Here is a 20,915-nt window from a genome sequence, read left to right on the forward strand (position 1 = left end):
CCCACTTTAACAAGTGAGAACAGTTATGTAAGGCAATGTATAACTCAATATGTTGAGAGAAACATCTTCCAAGTTTTGGCCACAACTCAAAGAGTCCACTCCTAAAGGATTTGGTAAGGACACCCCAACCAGCTGACCTTTGGTTCTTTCAAAGAGAAGTCCTTTAACAACAATATTAAATGACATTTGAGTTTTGGTAAGAAAGCGATTGCCTCTAGCTACTCGCCTAGTGATCGTGGGTTATAATATACTAAACGATACTAGGCAAACCACATACCATGTCTGTTTTTTGTTTTTTTTTTTTTTTAAATTTTTTTTTTTGCTTTTGATATAACTAAACTAAAATTGAAACCAATGTGTAGGTGCATAGGTTTGAGAACAAGAAACACATCAATGGCTCACAGCCGAACAAAAATGAAAAAACGAGGGGAAGGCAACCTACTTCCCAGGATAAGGATCAACTAGTGGGATTGATCAAAAGCAGTCCAAAAGTTAAATTAGCATAGAAATTGTGAAGTAGTTGAAAAGGAAAAACTGCACACTAACAATGGCATGCTACTTTGATGATTTAGGAGTAAAAAAGTTGCACTTATTAGAATTACATATATGTTTAGAATCTTGTTTTAGATATTAATCGAAAGGGGAAGAAAAATGGCTGTATTTCAAACTTTTTTTATTCAACCTAACTTTATCAATTGCTTAAATGTTTATAAATATGTTAACTTTTTTATTAAAAAAATATATATCTCTAAGATTTGAATATTTACATATATGTTTAGAATCTTGTTTCACAGTGCACAATCACAGGAATGAACACGATGTCCATATTTTATATAGTTAATATCACCTTAATTTTAAAATTTGGAGAGGTTATGGCCCCCTTTGCTCTCTTGTTAGATTCGTTATGTCCCTGCTAAGCCTCACTAAGTGCATTTAGTTTGAATAATATTAAAGAAACAATATTCTTCATTTTCTTTTTCACAACTTATAAAGATGATAAGTTGTGATTGGAACACCATCATTTTTATATGGATCTACCGCTAGTAACATTTTTTCTATTCACAAATCATAATAGATTACAGGCGAAAATGCACTTTTCGTTCCTTCATTTTGGGTCAATTTTTATTTTGGTCCCAAATTTGATTTCTTTGCAAATTTCATCCCTAAAATTTGAAAATCGTTTTTAAAATCGTCCTTGCCATCAACCAACAGACAGAACCCTCCTACGTGGCAGACGGAATGCTCTGCTTGCTGACATGGCGCTGACGTGGCCATAAAAATATTATTAAAAAAGATTATTTGGCACTTTTAAATGCCATGCCAACATTTAAATTAATAAAAAAAGCTATGTCAGAGTATTTAAACAAAAAATAAATTTAAATTAAAAAAAAAAAACCTTAAATCTAATTTAAATTTTTTTTTTTTTTTTACTTTTCATTATTTTTTCGTAAGAACATGTTCTTCATGTTCTTCCCAAATCCAAGAAACAAACCCAGCAACCAAATCCAATCTCCATCATTGCCAGGAAAATAAGAAATAAATCCAACAAACCAACCAATCTCCAGCAAACCCATAAACTCATAAACCCATAAACTCATGAATTTCACATTCAAATTATCAAATTCCTATTCCAAATTCATCTTGATCATGAACACACAAGAACAACAAACCCAGAATATTCAATCCCAAGAACAAAAGAATAGAAACCCAAAATATTCCAAAATTTGTACACAAATTCTTCCACAAAAATCAATTGTACACAAACACCAACCCAGATCTGAATGGTTTTTTTTTTCTTTCCTTTTTTATGTTCTTATCAGGAGCAGATCTGGGTTTGGAACAGATCCAATGGTGCCGTTTCTGCCTCCTCAAAACCAACAGCACCATTTCACATCACCAACCCCAACACCAAAACGACATAATCCACCCCTCAGCCACTCGTCAAACGACGCCATCCCGACCACGAAACGACTCCTCGGCCACCTCATCTTGTCATCGTCCTCATCAATCGAGTCTCGGCGGCTCGTGGTCGTGAGTGGTAGAGCTTGGAGTCTTCGGCCATGGGCCTATGGGAAGATTGAAGAGAGTGTTTTGTTTTATTTGGCCATGGGTGTCTGGGTTTTGGAGCTTGCTGTCTCTGGCCATGGGTGTCTGGGTATGGAGCAGATCAAAGAGAAATCAAAGAGAAAGAGAGTGAGAGAACAATGGTTAGAGAGAGAGAGGGATTAAATTGATGCTGTGACGTTGGTGACTAAGAAAATTTGATGTTGGGTTGGGGAACTTGGGTTTGTGGGGTTCGGATTTGGTGTAGAGGATTGTGATAAAAAATTTTAAAACTGAGAATTGAGAAATTAAAATTTCAGTTTAAATCAAATTTGTAATTTCAGTTTAAATTAAAATTAAGAAATTTTGTTTTTTAATTAGATTTAAGGTTTGTTTTTTAATTTATTTTTTAATTTAATTTAAATACTTTGACATGGCTTTTTTTTATTAATTTAAATGCTGACATGGCATTAAAAGTGCCAAATAATCTTTTTTTAATAATATTTTAATGGCCACGTCAGCGCCATGTCAGCAAGCAGAGCACTCTGTTTGCCACGTAGGAGGGTTCCGTCTGTTGGTTGACGGCAAGGACGATTTTAAAAACGATTTTCAAATTTTAGGGATGAAATTTGCAAAGAAATCAAATTTGGGACCAAAATAAAAATTGACCCAAAATGTAGGGATGAAAAGTGCATTTTCGCCTAGATTACATCAAAAGTTAGGAAAAATTTTGTTTTTATTTAGTTTTCAGATAAGAACCATGGTTTCCGGGGATCCCAATTGGCTTTTAACCACAGATTTATATAGATTTTTCGTCCTATGGTTATGGATTTGGACATCCCACATGAATGTAGAAGATCTGAAATTTTGTTTACTTGGGTCAGGCATTATGTGCCCTTAATCAGCTGCACATGATTGTTGACCTTTTGTCTATATTTTTCTGGTGTGCCTGGTATTATGGAGTGACAACCAAAAGAAACGTTCTAAACTTATTACAAAGAGCCATGGGTAACATTTTTAATTTATCAGAGAGAGATGGCATATGCACTTATTTTGTCACTTTGATGCGTTAGTATGACACATTCCAGAGCCTCAAAATGTTAATCCTTTAGGATCTGGTAGCCAATTTCGTAGTTAAAACTCCATACACTACGTGATAAAGTCTACAGACAAGTACCTAGGAATCATAAAGCTAAACCAGTCCAGAAAATACGACTAAAACACACGCCAATTTTCAGGAAGACCACGTTACATAATTGTTGTTCTTGGATAAATAAACATGGTTCTGGCATCATCAACTAATTTATAATTCTCAAGAAGTCAAACTCCACCAAGATGATTAGCTTTCACTTAAGCTATCTGTCTGTCATCGTTGACAACCAGTCTATGAAGATCTTTCTTAAAATTCCACGCTCAGTTATAACAAGCTCATTTCTTTTCCACAATTCACTTGATAAGGTTTCTAACTACTATTCGATTTATAGTTGTAACTATAAGTTTTCATTTTTTTTTTTCCAAAGTTTTATTTAGCCATAATGTTAGTTTAAATACTTTTCTTCTGGACAAGTTCAATACTATGTTTAGTGTAGTTAAGAAAGTCAACTTTTGATTCATGGGGTCCATTGTTAAAACTTCATCTTATTGTTTTTCTTTACTCTTTTTCCACATTTCTGTTCGTCTAGTTAGCACTAACAGTGACTGAAGTCCCAGGTTCAAGCCAGAATACAACTTTCAGATTGATTTTATTTAGATATAATTTCATTTCTATGTAACCAGTATGAAATAAGCTTATTTTTTATTTTTTTTATTTGTATCTTTAACATGGTTCCCGTAGACCATTTCCAGTATCAGTTATACTGCAATTATTTCCAACTAAGGCAGTCAAACTTTGTAGACTTCATGAGAAATATGCCTTATATTGTTTTTCTAATTTTATAGGGAAGTAATGGCTATAGTTGATAAAAGTGAGCCTCAAACAAGACTTGAGGTTTGTGCTTAGTCTCTGTTACATTGGTTGAATTTCTTTAAGAAGAAGATATATATACACATAAATTCAATCCAATTGAAATGTATATCTAATATTTTAAAAATTGTAAGAAGCAGGGAAAATATAAAGCAGTGGCAGTTTGCTGGATTCTTGGACTGGGATCCCTTATGTCATGGAACAGTATGCTGACTATAGGAGATTACTACTACAAGTTGTTCCCAGTAAGCTATTCATAACTTATGTTACTTGCCAGTTCTTTTTAAGTCCAATGAAAATCAGTAGACAGCTAGATTTTCCTTTTCTTAAGTGATCATTGAAGTTTTTCTGACCCAAGAATACGAAATCTAGTCTAAGACATTGTTGTGATTCAAATAAGTCACTTGGTAGCTCAAGGTGCAATTTCAATTTCATTCAAGTGGCTATGACATTGTAGATAAAAAGCAGGTGTAAAATTGTCTGCTGTAGGAACCTAATTCTTAGTAGAATAGGAGTAAGATTGTCTTATCCATTCTGGAAGGCAAGCCTTAACAATGCACACTAGTAAGATTAGTATATTCTTCAATTCTGAAAAGAAAAAGAAAATGAGGAAGAGTTCAAATTTCTCGATTACGAATTTGCTATACTTGTTAGTTGGTTAGTGTCTATAGTAGTTGAAGCATCTTTTCATGTTCAAAAGATAGTAGAAGGGAACCAACCCTCATTGATTTCTCAAACGTGAACAGTGCAAGGGAATTACTTGCTGAGTTACTTAGATAAATGTTTCAATTCTATATCTTACTACACATTAGAACAAAGTGAAAAATTTTCAAGATTGACAAGACTGATAAAATTTTCCTCTTTCTTTGAAGCTATACCACCCTTCAAGGGTACTTACCCTCGTTTATGAACCTTTTGCAATTGTGACAATGGCAGCACTAGCCTACAATGAGTCAAAGATTGATACTAGATTGCGGAATTTGATTGGATACTCTCTCTTCTTTGCAAGTACTGTGATGCTCATAGTTGTAAGTAATGCTGGTACAGTGATACTTTGTGATATGCCCAACTCAGTCTTGGATTGCATCATTAGATTAATTACTTCAATCTTGTTTGATGTCAATTCACTGATTATTTCTTCTAATAAATTTGGTTCTACCTTCCATTCATTTTTCTGTGAAAGTTGGATTTAGCAACATCTGGGAAAGGAGGAGTTGGCCCTTATATTGGTATATGTGCAATTGTTGGTTGCTTTGGAGTAGCAGATGCCAATGTTGAAGGTGGAATGATTGGAGACCTATCTTTCATGCACCCAGAACTCATTCAGGTTTCTTCTGCTCAATGTTTTTTGACATTCTTTCTGTTTTTCTTATTTTGTTTCCCTCAGGCAATCAAATTGCTATCTTAATACACACTGTTACTATGTTCTGCAGTCCTTCCTTGCTGGCTTGGCTGCATCAGGGACTCTAACATCAGTTATGAGAATAGTAACAAAAGCTGCCTTTGAGAAATCTGAAAATGGTCTTCGCAAGGGGGCTAGTACGTGAATTTTTTAAACTATATTTTTTTAAAGATCCACTACTGATATCACTTTTATTATGCACCAATCAGAATAGGCCAAAGTAATTGTGAAAAATATTGTGTCTCTAGACTCATAGTTTCTTTAATAATAGAGAAAATTGCAGGTTCTATTTGAAATAATTGTTAGTTTCTGTCTGAATTACTTGGAGCCTGATGCTTTATATTCTGAATTGGTCCTTTTCTTGCGGTTTATATAAGTATGCATTTCTCATATGCTACAGTGATCATAAGTGCAGAGGATAATATACTGGACTAGTAAGCAACTAATACTTAGGTTCACACTGCAAGCAAACATTTGAATCCGCAATGTTTTAAATGTATTTTAGGAACTTTCCTCAGCAATAATTTGCTTTATGACTGTCATTTGCAGTGTTATTCCTAGCAATCTCAGCGTTCTTTGAGTTTCTCTGTGTTATTCTCTATGCCTATTTCTTCCCTAAACTGCCAATAGTGAAGTACTACCGGTCAAAGGCAGCATCTGAAGGATCAAAAACAGTATCAGCTGACCTTGCTGCCGCTGGAATCCAAGTGGAAGCAGACCAAGAAGTATTGTAACACTCCTATTATTCTCATACTGCATGGTGTTTCAAGGACATTATAAGATTTCAAATCACTAACAAGCTTTAAAAAATTTCACAGGCAGAAGGGAATACTTATCACCATGAGAGATTGAGCAATAAGCAACTATTCTTTGAGAACATTGATTATGCAATTGACCTGTTCCTGATATATGTTCTGACATTGTCAATTTTCCCAGGTTTCTTATATGAAAAATACCGGAACACACCAGTTGGGGTCATGGTAAGTATTCGTTTGTCCCAAAGTGAGATTAGTTAGTTTATTGATGGTGATTTTTGTGCACTCTTTTTGTAATGATCTGTTTTAGGGGCCTTATAACTTGAAGTGTTTCTGTTTTTTTTTTTTTTTTTTTTTAATGAAATTATCATTTAAAAAAAAAAAAAAAAAAAAAACTATAGAATTTTAACAAGGCTCGTGGCGTTTGCAGGTACCCACTAGTTCTGATTGCAATGTACAGTGTCTGGGATTTCCTATCAAGATACATTCCTCTTTGCAATGCCTAAAGATGGAATCCAGAAAGGGCCTTATGATTGAACTCTTTCTCGGTTCTTACTCATCCCGGCTTTCTACTTCACAGCAAATATGGTGACCAAGGATGGATGATCATGCTCGTATCCTTCTTGGGACTATCCAACGTTATCTCACTGTCTGTGTCCTCACAGTAGCACCCAAAGGCTACAAGGTTAGTTGATATCATTGTTCACAACACGTAGCACATTTAACATTTGCCATAGGCTCCTAACAAAATTTCCTCGATCGTTTTTTGTTTTGTAGGACCTGAGCAAAATGCCTTGGGTAATTTGCTTGTGTTGTGTCTTCTAGGTGTATATTTGCAGGAGTTGCTCTTGATTGTTGTGGATAATAGGTCATGGAAGCTTTTAAGGCGAGAAGTCCATAATGTTATCACTGAATAAACCAATCGCCTCACTTGATTTTAGAACTTTTTGTGTAATTATAATGAAAGCAAATTGTAGAGGCTTGGTAAAATTATTGACTTTGAACCCAACAACAAACTATTGAGTGTAAAATTGCTTAGAATTACACTATGTGTAACTTGAACTATATATATATATATATAGATTGAGTAAAATTGGTATTAAAAAGTTTTGCCGTACAATGTTTATTTGTCAAATAAAAATATCTTGTTTCAATCGATTATACTTTATATGTTTCATCAATTCTAGTCTATTTCTTTCAAAAAATAAAAATTTCCCGTCTACCAAACTATCTTTTTTTTCCCTTATAAAATAACTAAAATTAAAAATAAAAATAAATTACAGTAGCTTTTTTATTTTATTTTTTAGAATCTTAACATACTCTATAACATACTATAACTGGTGAAATATAAAGTGAAATAATCAAATGAGAGACATTTTTTTTTTTTTGGGAAAATCAAACGATAGACATGATTCTAATTCAATTGTGTCATGTATTAATTTCAAGAAATAGAGAGCGTTTAAATTTAAAAATTAAAACCCCTATAGTTATGAACTCTACCCTTTACATTATATTAGTAATTAAAGTTGATTATCATGAATTTTACTGTTGCAGTTAAGCTCATAAAGAATTTCTTTAAAAGGGAAAGAAAAAAAAAAAGTCAAATAAAAAATTTTATTTTTTAAAAAGAAGTAGAAAAAAAAATTTATTTCTTCTGACTAATAAATTTTTTTTTTTTTTTGGCTAATCGACTAATCAATTTCACTTTGAGCCTCTTTCATACAAGTTTTATAGATACCTTTGCCCCTCACAGCCTTCGAGTGGCACTTTAAACTAAGAATCTCAGCCATCAAATCAAAACTTTGGCAGCAGAAGCAAAAAAAAAAAAAATTCGGTAGCTAGTGCTAATTAATGGTTCCATTTGGATGATGATGATCAGTACACTAATGCGATCCTAAAAGTTGTCCAGAGTCTTCAGACTAATTCATTATATCTTTGAAAGATTCTATAACACACAAAAGATTCACTATTTACCCACACAATGTAAATTGAGAGCATGCACTTGGTGGTTTGAAAAAAAAACAAGGGTCAATGTCCCAATAGGCTAATATAAATCAAAGCATTTGAAAGTTTAGGGTTGATTGGATTAATAGAAGTATAAGAATATATCATTATAGTTCAAAGGATCCATTCACTAAATAAAAACAAAAACCAGAAACCTTCAAAGCACTAACAGAGAGATAGCAAATTAATACTTACTTGTAGGCTGTAGTGATCATCTTTTTCTTACAAAACTCCAGTAGAAATGTCTGCCACCAGAGGAAATTTGGGGTTTAAGATGTTAGGTTTGGAAGGTGGAACTAGAAGCTAAACCCGAAAGGGAAAATTGGCAAATTGCTTTGGTTACAAGTTACAATACTGGCTGATATGGGACCCACGTGGGTCTACGTGTCATGTCTTTTAGTAAGGTACAACGTGGCTGCATGTCACTCTAATTTTTGTCTCAATTGCTTTTTGTCTATTTGGATTAAAGGGACAGGGAAAAAGAGCGGAGAAAAGTAAAGTAGACTTGACTAAAAATAATTTAAATTTAGACTAAATCTATTCTACTCTACTTTACTCTATTTTACTCTCTTTCCCTCCCCTCAATTCAAAATTTGAAACAGACAATTTTTTTACCTCATGATCCAATCATAAATAAGGCTAATATAATGTGTCCAACATGCAAACATCGTTGGTACTCAGCAGGGTGCAGCAATGGAACATTGTAATTACTCTCTTAGGCTCCATTTAGGAGTTTATAAGGGAATTGAATGGAATAGAATGATCATAAAGGAATGTATTTAAATAAAGGAAAATAATAGAAAAGAATGGAATGGAATAGAATTAAATAACCTTGATTGGATGTTTTAAAATAAAGAAACAGAAATGAATGAAAATGAATGGAATGTAAGTAATCTTGTTTGATGGCAACATGGAGGGAATGAAATAAAATTATTTTATGACAATATTACTATTAGACCCCTATTTTAAAATAAAGGGTTGAATATATAAGGGTATTTTGAGAGTTTTAGTAAAAAAATCATTAAATCTAATTTCATTCTCTCATATTTCTCCCAATTTCGAGGAGAATGAAAATTTGAGATTTTAAGAGAATAGAGAGGAATGAGTGTTCCCTCCTACTCATTCTATTCCCTTCCACTTAAATTCCCAAATAAGAGAATAAGTTTTCCATTCCCTCCATTAAAACTCCCAAACAAGAGAATGGAAGAATATTCTAAAATTATTCTTTTCATTCCTTTTCACTCCATTCCATTCCCTCATCCCAGACGAAGTCTTAGTCTCTTTCACTATTTTTCTTTTTATTTAAATTTTTTTTTTTATTGCATCTCTCACTAACAAAAAATGTGTCATATTAACGGATGTTTTTAGGACAATTGTTAATAAATCATAGTAGGAAAGTTTTGATACCATTTTTATAGAAAATATAAAAATCTATCAACAAAATTTATTGTTTTATCATTCCCCCAATAAAATCAATATATATATATATATATATAAAGCAAAGATCTCATATGAGAAAACGTGAGGTTCTACCAAGTGGTGCATTCTATGTAAAAAGAATTGAACTATTCTCAAGTGACACATCAGATATAAAAATAATTTAAATATATATATATATATAAAGCAAAGATCTCATATGAGAAAACATGAGATTCTACCAAGTGGTGCATTCTATGTAAAAAGAATTGAAATATTCTCAAGTGCCACATTAGAAATAAAAATAATTTAAATATTGACTTTTTGTTTCATTTGGTTCAATGTTTCAAGAATTGTCTAATTAAAAATAAATATTTTTTGTATCTTTTAATTCAATGTTTCAAGATTTTTCATTCCTCATGCATACACATAAAACTCTTTGCATTTTAATTCACTATTTTCACCTCTTACACTTCTACCCCTTTATATATACCTACTTATAATCCTTCATGTCATACCATGTCAAATACAACAAACCAAAAAAGATGTCAATTACCTTCAAACTTTCGATGGCACTTACTTAGCTCTAACATTTTTATCGCATCTAATCTTAACTCGTATGAGTTGGTTACAACCAAGGAAGGGGGGCGTGCATTTTATATTGAGAGACAACAATAATTATGATTTTAATATTAAAATTTGAATATTGTAAATTTGGGAGTTTTGTAAATGATATAATTGACTGTGGGTATTTGAAATGTGTATTTTGCTTTAGAATTAAGGATAAAGAGAAAAACACATTTTCATCAACTTTTATTCTAAAATATTTCTCTAAAGTTGTTTTTTATTTATTATTACTTGAACTGAATAATTTAATAGATATGTGTGTACAATTTATAATTATTTCTTATTATAATGAATTCATTACTAACAAAGATCTACAATAATTATACTATAATATATGTACCACATTCTCCAAATTAATCTTATATAAAATATTATAATATTATCCATACACAGCACACACAACTAACTAGTGTTTCTAAACCTTCTCAAAAAAAAAAAAAAAAAAACTAGTGTTTCTAAAAATAGCTCTCAAATCAATTTCCTAAACTAAGGGCATTGGTTAAACGTGAAAATATCAGATATTGGAAAATTTCGAGGCCACCTGGCATATTGTGTGGGTTTGGATAGGGAGGAAAGTCACGGCACGTTTCAGCACTTGCGTTTTCTCCTTTTTTTTTTTCTGCCGCAGTTGTTGACTTGGGGGACAAAAGTTACTGTGCGTGTACTGTGCGTGCACTGTTCACCCACTGTTCACGCAATATTTAATATTAAAAGTGGGTCTCACAACACTATTTACACATTTAAAAATTATTTTGCTACAGTGTTTTCAGCAACAATCAGTTTTTATCAACTTTCAGCAACAATAAGTGCTATCCAAACGGACCCATTAATTCGTTGCAGGAAACTTTTACAGCAAATGCATGGTGTCATCATGCAAATATTCAAAAACGTGGCAAATCTCATATTTCTCGTGGAATTCATGCACGTCAAAATATGTTTTTACTTAACCCTTATGTACGGAACCAAGATTCATACTTGGGAAGCAAAGCTAGAGTAAAAAAAAATTATAAAAAAAAAATTAATATCTATTTCATATTCAACAAAATATTATATACAAAATAAGTATTTTTTAAACATTTTATATATAAAACATCAAAAAAGTATAACATACAAAAATAAGTGTTTCTATTTTGTTCGCGATTTTTATTTAGTCCATATTTATTTATTTTTATTTTGTTTTTGTAGTTAAAGGGGCATAAATTTTATTTATTTATTTATTTTCTTGTAGGTCAATATCTAAATATTTTAGAGGAGGAGAGACAAATATATATATATATATAAGGGCAAATCTTAATTTTTTTTATACTAGTTTTTTTTTTTTTTTTTTTATTGGGAGGGTGGGGGGGGGGGGGCAATGGCCCCCTCTGCCCTAGTGTGGGTCCGTCCCTATTAACACTAGTTAGGGTGGCACGTGCAAGCCCGTGCTATCTCCTAAGTGAGAAAATTAAGACAAAATTTTTATTTGAAGAAGTATGAAACTATAGACATTAAAATATGTCATACAAAGTTAATCTCATTTGTATAAGAATTTTTATCACACACATAGTTATGGTAGTTATTTAATTTATAAATATCTATTTTACTATAATAGTTTCTTAGTACTTATTTGCTAAAGACAATATTCACTCACTAAAAATTTCTAAGAATGTTTACGAATATTATCATTTTCCAATAATAAGCAACTAATTTTTGCTAAGGCATGTCACAATATTTAAATTTTCGTAATGAATGATATCATATGCTACAATTGAAGCTCTTCATCAAATACCTTCAACCATACACAATGAAAATTTTGTCATTCATACTTTTTTCTTTATCATTCTACATGAGTCTAGGAGCAATGTTTAGTTTACTTAGTTTTTAATGACACCCATTTTAGGTAAGAAAATAAATATTTAGAAAAAAGAAAAAGAAAAAAGATAACAAAAGACATATGTTATCGAATTTTCCATTAGATAAATTATGAGTTACAAATATTTAACCTAGAAAATCAATGATCTACGTAATAAATAAAAAACCTTATACCACCATCTAAAACTTAAAGTACGTTAATAAAAATTTTGGGATGTTAAAATTTAGTGGGGTATTTTAGACATTCCACAATAAAATACTTTAAGAATCATAAGTTTTCGTTAGGGTTTAACTAAAAAAATAACAATATGACATATTTGCCATTTTCCAAACTATAAAGAGAAAAATTGCTTAATTTTAAAATTTAAAGAGGAATTGTGAACTATCCTAAACATAAAGGATGAAAAGTGTTTTTATCCTAAGTTTTTTTTTTTTTGTGTGTAAAACTATGTGTTTTTACACTACAAAAAAGATTGCTATTTGCGACGAAACTTTTTCGATGATTACAAAAAGCCATCGTAAAAACTAGCTTTTTCGACGGCAAGTCTCTTCCATCGACAATGACTCGTCAAATATCAACACATTTGTGACGGCAAAATGAGTCTGTCGAAAATGCTTATTATTTTTGTCGAAAATGTGATTTTTTTTGGAGGGAAATGTTCCCGCCTTACTTTCTACGACGGCATAAAAATGTTCGTCGCTAGTAAGGTATTATTTATGACGACTAAAGAAAAACCATCGGAACTATTAACACTTGTGACGACTTTAGTACATCGAAAATACAAAATATATTTTTTTTATGGTGTTAGTATTTGCGACAAACAATCTTCCATCGTAAATATAAAAGAGGGTATTATTTACGACAATAGAAGAAACACCGTCGGCACTATTAACACTTGTGACGGCCTTTGTGCATCGAAAATACAAAATAATTTTTTTTAATTGGTGTTATTATTTGCGACAAACATGATTCCATCATAAATATAAAAATGGGTATTAGCGATAGACATGAAGCCATCGAAAATGATAAAATATTTTGGAGGGAAAATTCCCCCTTACTTTTCACATTTGTGACAACATTTATCCATCGCAATTATTATTATTATTTTTTTTGTAATTGAGTTTGTATTTACGACAAACATGCTAACTGTCGTAAATAGTTAATTTGCTTTAAAAGAAAGAATGTATACTTTAAAATTTGGCAGCAAAATTTTATTTTTATTTACCGCCACCCCTCCCTCCTACCCCCACCACTCTCAAAATTTAGAATTTGGAATCAAAAAATTTAAAATTCAAATCATCCAAAAAAAAATTAATTTATACTTTAAAATTTTATAATTGACCTTTATAAATTTGCCGAAAAAAATTCAAAAAATAAAATAAAGTTGGTAAAACAATGTGAACAAACCCATCTTCTCAACCCAAAAAAAAAAAAAAAAAAAAAAAAAAAAAAAAGAAGTTAAAAAACCCAAAAATATAGGAAATTCCTTTCAAGTAAACACATCCCTAATTACAAAATAAAAAAAAAAAAAAAAAAAGCCCAAATTTGTCTTCCTCAACAAATCCCTAATTCCCAGTACAAAAACCAAAAAATAGAAAAATAAAAAATAAAAAACACAATGCTGTCTTACAGTTACTCTCTTGTGCCGTCAGTATCTTTACTTATCTCTACACCATTATTCTCCATACTTGCCAAAATCCAATTGCCACAAAAAGTTTATTTTTGTGTGGGTTAAAAATATGCCCTTACTAAAACCAAATTATTTGCAAGGGCCACGATTGACCTTTGCAAAAAATCATTAAAATATTAATTTTTTGAGATAAAAGTTAATCTAAAATTCAAAGAAAAATAAAAAAGAAACACATAAACGCATATTTGTTTAAATTCAAGTTTTTGTAGTTTAAAATAATGCATAAAATATAAGTTTATAGATCAAATGGTATATTACATCTGATTGGTACGAAAATTAGCATGCATGTTAAGAACATATAGAGCATATAATCGTTTGATTTTCAAAATATGAATTCAATAATAAGTTATTGGGTGGTGTAATATTTTTTAGAATTACGTCAGGTGTAACTTGAACCCAAACCTATATTTCTTAATTCGATGTGAATTTTAACAAATCTACCATTAGATTATATTATCTTCGTATATTTTCATGCTTACAAAATTTCAAGGTGATCAAAAATCAATAGTCATGTCATCAATTAATTGTCTAAATTCAAGTTTTAGTAGTTTAAAATAATGCATAAAAGATGAGTTTATAGATCAAATGGTAAATTATATTCGATTAGCATGAAAATTGTCATGCATGTTAAGACCATATAGAATATGTAATCCAACGGTTAGATTTTCAAAATATGAATTTAATAATAAGTTATTGGGTGGTGTAACATTTTTTAGAGTTACGTCAGGTGTAACTCGAACCCAACCCTATATTTCTTAATTTGATGTGAATTTAGACAAATCTACCGTTAGATTACATTATCTTCTTATATTTTCATGCTTACAAAATTTCAAGGTGATCAAAGATTAATAGCCATGTCATCAATCAATTTTCTATATTCAAGTTTTAGTAGTTTAAAATAATGCATAAAAGATGAGTTCATATATCAAATGACAAATTACATCTGATTAGCATGAAAATTAGCATGCATGTTAAAAACATATAGAACATGTAATCCAATGGTTAGATTTTCAAAATATTAATTCAATAATAAGTTATTGGGTGATATAACATTTTTATAGTTACAATACGTGTAACTTGAACTCAACTCTATATTTCTTAATTTGATGTGAATTTTGACAAATCTACTGTTAAATTACATTACCTTCATATATTTTTCATGCTTATAAAATTTCAATGTGATCAATTATTAATTGTCATGTCATCAATCAAGTTTAAATTCAAGTTTTTGTAGTTTGAAATAATACATAAAAGATAAGTTTATAACTTTGACCGTTGGGTTGGTAGAATGTGGTGAAATATTTGATTTTGTAAATCACAGTGACAATCAGACAATTAGATTGTGAGAGCAGAGTAATCAAATCCTATGAAACTTCATTAAAGTCTATTAAACTTGGTCAATCTTTGTTAAATTCAAAGTTGGTTCCAAGACCATTGCATTTGATAAAATTAGGTTGATTAAGGAGGTTTTAAGTGGGTTTTGAGTATTGGCTAGTGTTTTAAGGTTTTTTTTTTTTTTTTTTTTTTTTTTTTCATGCCTTTATCTATTTCAAGTTTTAAAATGCCAAAGTCAAAAGTCAAATTTGACCATTGGATTGAAATAGTGGGATAAAATATTAGTTTTGATGAATTATGAGCTCAATCAAATGGTTGGATTAGAAGAGTTTAATCAATCAAAATTTTGTGATATGTTGGTACAACAACACATGTCCATAATGCTCTAGATTCAAATCCAAAATCTAACCATTGGATTGGAAGAATATTTTAAATACTCTTTAATTAATTTTTTTTGAGAAAATTTAATTAAAATTTTTAAATTAGTAAATTTTATTTATAAATAAGATAATTTTGGAAAATTGAGAGCAAGTTAGTATACAACATTTTAAATATTAATTAAAAAAATTTTGGTTAATGAGATTTCAAGTGAAAAATGTTTTTTCCCTGGGGTGGTTTTGCCAAATAAAATACACAATTTTTTTTTTTTTTTTTTTTAAAATATTGAGGTTGTATTTTCGTTCAAAAAAATCCACCTACACAATATTGAGGTTATATTTCCCTGACTTTTGAACTTCCTATTTGAGATGGAATAAAATTGCAACATATGTTAAAATTTTCTTTACCGCCATCCCCTCCTCCTACCCCCACCCTCTCAAAATTTACAATTTGGCAGCAAAAAATTTAAAATTCAGATCATCAAAAAAAAAAAAAAATTTAATTTATACTTTAAAATTTTATAATTGACCCTTATAAATTTGTTGAAAAAAAAATCAAAAAATAAAATACAGTTGGTACAACAATGGGAACAAACCCATCTTCTCAAAAAAAAAAAAAGGTTTAAAAACCCAAAATATAGGAAATTCCTTTTAGGTAAACATGTCCCTAATTACAAAACAAAACAAAAAAAGCCCAAATCTGTCTTCCTAACAAATCCCTAATTCCCAGTACAAAAACCAAAAAACAGAAACATTAAAAAAAAAAAAAAAAAAAAAACGCAACTTTGTCTTATTACTCTCTTGCGCCGTCAGTATGTTTGCTTGTCTCTACACCATAGTTCTCCATACTTGCCAGAATCCAATCATCTTGCTAAGCCACTGGTATCACTCACTCTATCTCACTCTCTTTTTCTGCACTTTAGTTTTTTGTACAGTTTTATGTTATACTGCGTGTTCTGGGTAAATGAATCAACTGAATAGATATATAGTGATAGTGGAAGGGTGGGTGATGAGCCAATGAATGAATGGCTGAAAATTTTTTTGATTAAAAAAATATATTTGAATGAATGGTTAGTGTTTGTAGTGGATATATAATAATATAATATTGGTTAATGTACCGTTGACTATTCCTTTGCCTGTAAAACTGCAAGAGACTAGAATCTTGTTGAGCACTTTTTAATAATATATATATTTGTTTTGTTGAAGCTGTGACCCTATAATAATAGTATTATAATAATAGTATTTGTTTTGTAGATATATAATAATATAAGTGTACCGTAAAAGTAACCTTAGCAATTCTTTTCTTTTCTTTTTTCTAAACTTTAGCAATTTGTTGAAGCTGTGAATGTTATTTGTATATAATTATTTAATTAAATTAGTGGATCTCTAAAATTTGATTAAGCTTTTCATGTTAATTAGTTTTAATTAAATTAGCAATTTGTTAATTAATTTTATATTGATATTTCTAATATGTGGTCCTTGGTTTTAATTATGTTTTTGTTGACTGGGTGTGTTTGAATACCACTTATTTTGTTGAAAACTAAAAACTGAAATCAATAAAAAATATTTTCCGATTACTGTTAGAAAGTATAATCAACATTAAATTTTTTGCTATTTTCTTGAGGTTGTTGAAATAAGTTGTAAAGTTGCTCATTATAGATTTCAATTATTTGGATCGCTAAATTTAGATTAAAAAAATGTTATTTAAATTAGTATATCTTTACCTATCCATGCAAAGTACATAATTTGTAGTGTTTGTTATGAAAATGTTATTAATGTGATTATTGGTGGCAAATTTATTCTTTGAAGTTCTCATTCACAAGAGAACTACAAGGTTCTTGTTAGTAAGGATCCTGTATTCTTTGATGTTGATAATACCATTGTTATTCATTGTGGAGATTGTTGTTGATGTTGTTAAATTAATACGTTTCAATATCTTTATTATGTATTTTAAATATAATTTGCATAGTAATAATTTTTTTGTATACTTATTTAGTTTAATCAAAATATTACAGACCAATGCTGAAGAAGGAAATCAAAATGTGGACGAAAACACAGAAGATGACTTTGAGGAGGAAGATGACTCTGATGGCTTTCAGAAGGAGAATACTGACTCAGATGATGATTGATCTTCCAATATTTATGTTTTCAAGTTTGGTGAAGGATATTTTAGCTTTCACGTAGATGTTTTAATTAATATTTTTTATTCTATTTTATAGACGTTTTAATATTTTTTTTTATTGCATTATGCACTTTCTAGATTTGGACAATTATGGATTTGTGCTTGTTATTTGAATTGAAAAACTTTTGGGAGATTTATGTTTCCTCACAATTAAAATATTAGAAATGATCTCTCTTTTATTATTGACAGAGTTATTTTGTTGCAAATAATGTATTACTGACGTGATGAATATGTTTCAATAATGGTCAAAATTCATTGAAAAAGGTAAATGGTCACATTGATGATGTATTGTTGACGAAAAACCAATTATTTTATGATGGCTTTTAGTCGTTGAAAAACTACATTAACGACGAGTATAGTTCATCACAAAAGTTATTTTCGACGACAAATCAAGTACTTATGACAGCTTTTATTCGTCAAAACAAGGGCGTTAACAATGGCCTTAGTTCATCGTAGAAAGTATTTGGTCGTTTGACTTCCTCGTATGAAGTTACATTGTCGACGACAAACCAAGTAATTACGACGGCTTTTATTTGTCAAAAAAAGGTATTAACAACGGCCTTAGTTCGTCGTAGAAAGTATTTGGTCGTTTGACTTCCTCGTATGAAGTTACATTGTCGACGACAAACTAAGTAATTACGACGGCTTTTATTCGTCAAAAAACGGTATTAACAACAGCCTTAGTTTGTCGTAGAAAGTATTTGGTCATATGACTTCCTCATATAAAGTTGTATTGTCGATGACAAATGAAATTACTACGACGGCATTTTGTCTTCGAAACTATGCATTAACGATGGCCGAAGGTCGTCACAAAAGGTATCTGGTCGTCCAACTTCCTCGTATGAAGTTGAATCTACGACGGCAATTATCAAGTACTTACGACGGAGTTGTGCTGTCGAAAATGAGTGTTAGCAACGGTCTCGTCGGTAATATAGTATTACCGACAAGGCTTTTTCCGACGGCCGTCGACGGCCTTTTACCGTCGGCAATACTAATTTGCGACGGCTTTTTATGTTGTTGCGACGAACTCTAGCCATTGCTAATAGCAATCTTTTTTGTAGTGTTTTGTTTGTTTCCCCGGCAGAAAGTTTTTACTAAAAAATTGGCTACCAAATTCTTAAGGATCAACATTTTGAGGTTCTGGAATGCGTCATACTAACACATCAAAGGGACAAAGTAAGTGCATATGCCATCTCTCTCCCTGATAAATTAAAAATGTTGGCCATGGGTATTTGTAATAACTCAAGAAAATTTCTTTTGGTTGTCACCTCCATAATACCAGGCACATCAGAAAATGTAAACAAGTGAACAATCATGTGCATCTGATTGAGGGTACATAATGCCTGACACAAGTAAACAAAACTTCAGATTTTCTAGAATCATGTGGGATGTGCAAATCCATGCCCAAAGAACATAACATAGATATACATATATATATACACATTTTTTTCCCTAACTTTTGACATGATATATATATTGTGATCGGTGGATAACAAAAATGCTATTAGTGGTGGATTTACTTGAAAGTAATGGTATTCCAATCACAAATTGTCACCTTAGTAAATTATGAAAATGATAGTGAAAAATGTTGTGTGTGTTGTGTGTGTGTGTGTGTGTGTGTGTGTGTCTCTCTCTCTCTCTCTCTCTCTATATATATATATATATTCTTAACAACAAATCTAACAAGAGAGCAAAGGGGGCCTCTGTGTGTGTGTTGGGTTATAAATAGACCCCAACTAATTAATTCAATTACACAAATTGATTAATTATTTAAATTACATGCAATAATGTGGAGGCACGAACAATCACCAATCTAAATTAGAGTGTAGCGGAAATTAAATTTGATATGGTAATTTGTTAACAAATGGAAAAAACCTTAATAAGGAAAAAACCTTAACAAGAGAATTTTAGGCATAGTTTTAAAAATTAGACCAGGCCAGCTGGTTCAACTGGAAATCGAGCACCAATCCGGTTCGTAAAAACACCCAAAATCGATAAAAAAATAGGACACTAGGACTAAAACCGGTTCTTTGACCGAACTGGGTTTAAAAATGATGATTTTAGGTCACAATTTCTAAGAATCCACTAATAATGAACAAACAGTTATAAATATAAGGGATCTTACTACTACATGACCTATCCCAAAATACCAACTTATAGTTGAACATTTACTCTAATCTCCAATTTGACTTGATCTTGTAGAAGACTTCTTCCTTTGCACAGATCCTAATGTGTGACTAATGCTATGCACGAATTCTAGCAAGTGACTAACTCCAGCAACTTGAGAGTTGTTGAGTGTAAAGTTCTTCAATTTATGCTTGTAGATCTGAAAATAGCTTGGTACAAAACCCTAAAGTGCACAAGTGTTACAACAGCTTGAGAGTTGGCATAGTATATGTCTCTGTGTCTATCTTCTCACTTGATGACATTTATAAAATATATATTTTATATATCTGGAAACCTTAGGCATGAAACCCTAGAAGGCTTTGGTCATCATGGGCCAAAAACAGCTTGGAATCGTCGAAACTTGTATGTCTCGAGATATATATATATATATATATATGAACAGTAGCTCTTTTTTCTTTTTAATTTTAAGTTTTAAATTAGCATCTTGGGGAGTTTATATTAGAAGGGAAAGAAATGGTCACTTATAAATCCCTACTCAATAATTTAATTTTTAATGTGAGACTAACACCTGATGATTTTTGTTTTTTTGTTTAATCCAAGGATGATAGTTTTCAAAACATATACATTGTTATGTAAAAAGGGAAAAAAAAAAAAATACATTAAAAGATATCTCCATAAAACAAAAAAAAAATATTACTACTAGATTTTTCTAAAGATAACCAACAAAATGGACAAGGGGATGTTTATCGAAATTAAGACAACAAAAGAAATTAGCTAGGTTGCTTTACTCCTCACCAAAAAAAGAAAAAAAAAAAAAAGGCTGCTAGGTTTCTTATTTATTTAGAAATGAGGGGTAATTATTCTTCCGTTTTTGTTCTACCTTTGGACGGTGCACCTATTGTAGAAGTCTTTGTCTCAAAATGGTACCAGCCACCGACCAACATAGACTTGACACTATACGTCCTTTTAAATCTCAACTTGCACATCTAACTTGTATATCATATATGAATATAGGTTTCCACATCAATCTATTCAATCATCAATCATTTTTCCCTTTGTAGAAAATGATGAGTAATCAACTGTATAATATGGTGTGACAAAGTCATATATGTGCTCTCTTTCTATCCTTATCTTTATCTATT

The 20,915-nt window shown here is 30.8% G+C and overlaps 1 protein-coding gene and 1 pseudogene across 1 annotated transcript in view; one reads left to right on the forward strand and one right to left on the reverse strand.

Moving 5' to 3' along the window:
* Positions 1-8,388, reverse strand: part of LOC112003228 (protein PAL OF QUIRKY) — a 17,953-nt gene extending 9,565 nt beyond the window's left edge. Inside the window, exon 1 of the mRNA XM_065780761.1 lies at positions 8,363-8,388. The gene's annotated coding sequence lies outside the window, so the exon portion shown is untranslated. The remainder of the gene's footprint in view (positions 1-8,362) is intronic.
* Positions 3,989-20,915, forward strand: part of LOC112003232 (equilibrative nucleotide transporter 3-like) — a 32,312-nt pseudogene continuing 15,385 nt past the window's right edge.

This window comes from Quercus suber, unplaced genomic scaffold, assembly GCF_002906115.3.
Source record: "Quercus suber isolate HL8 unplaced genomic scaffold, Cork oak 2.0 scaffold_246, whole genome shotgun sequence".
Lineage (NCBI taxonomy): Eukaryota > Viridiplantae > Streptophyta > Magnoliopsida > Fagales > Fagaceae > Quercus > Quercus suber.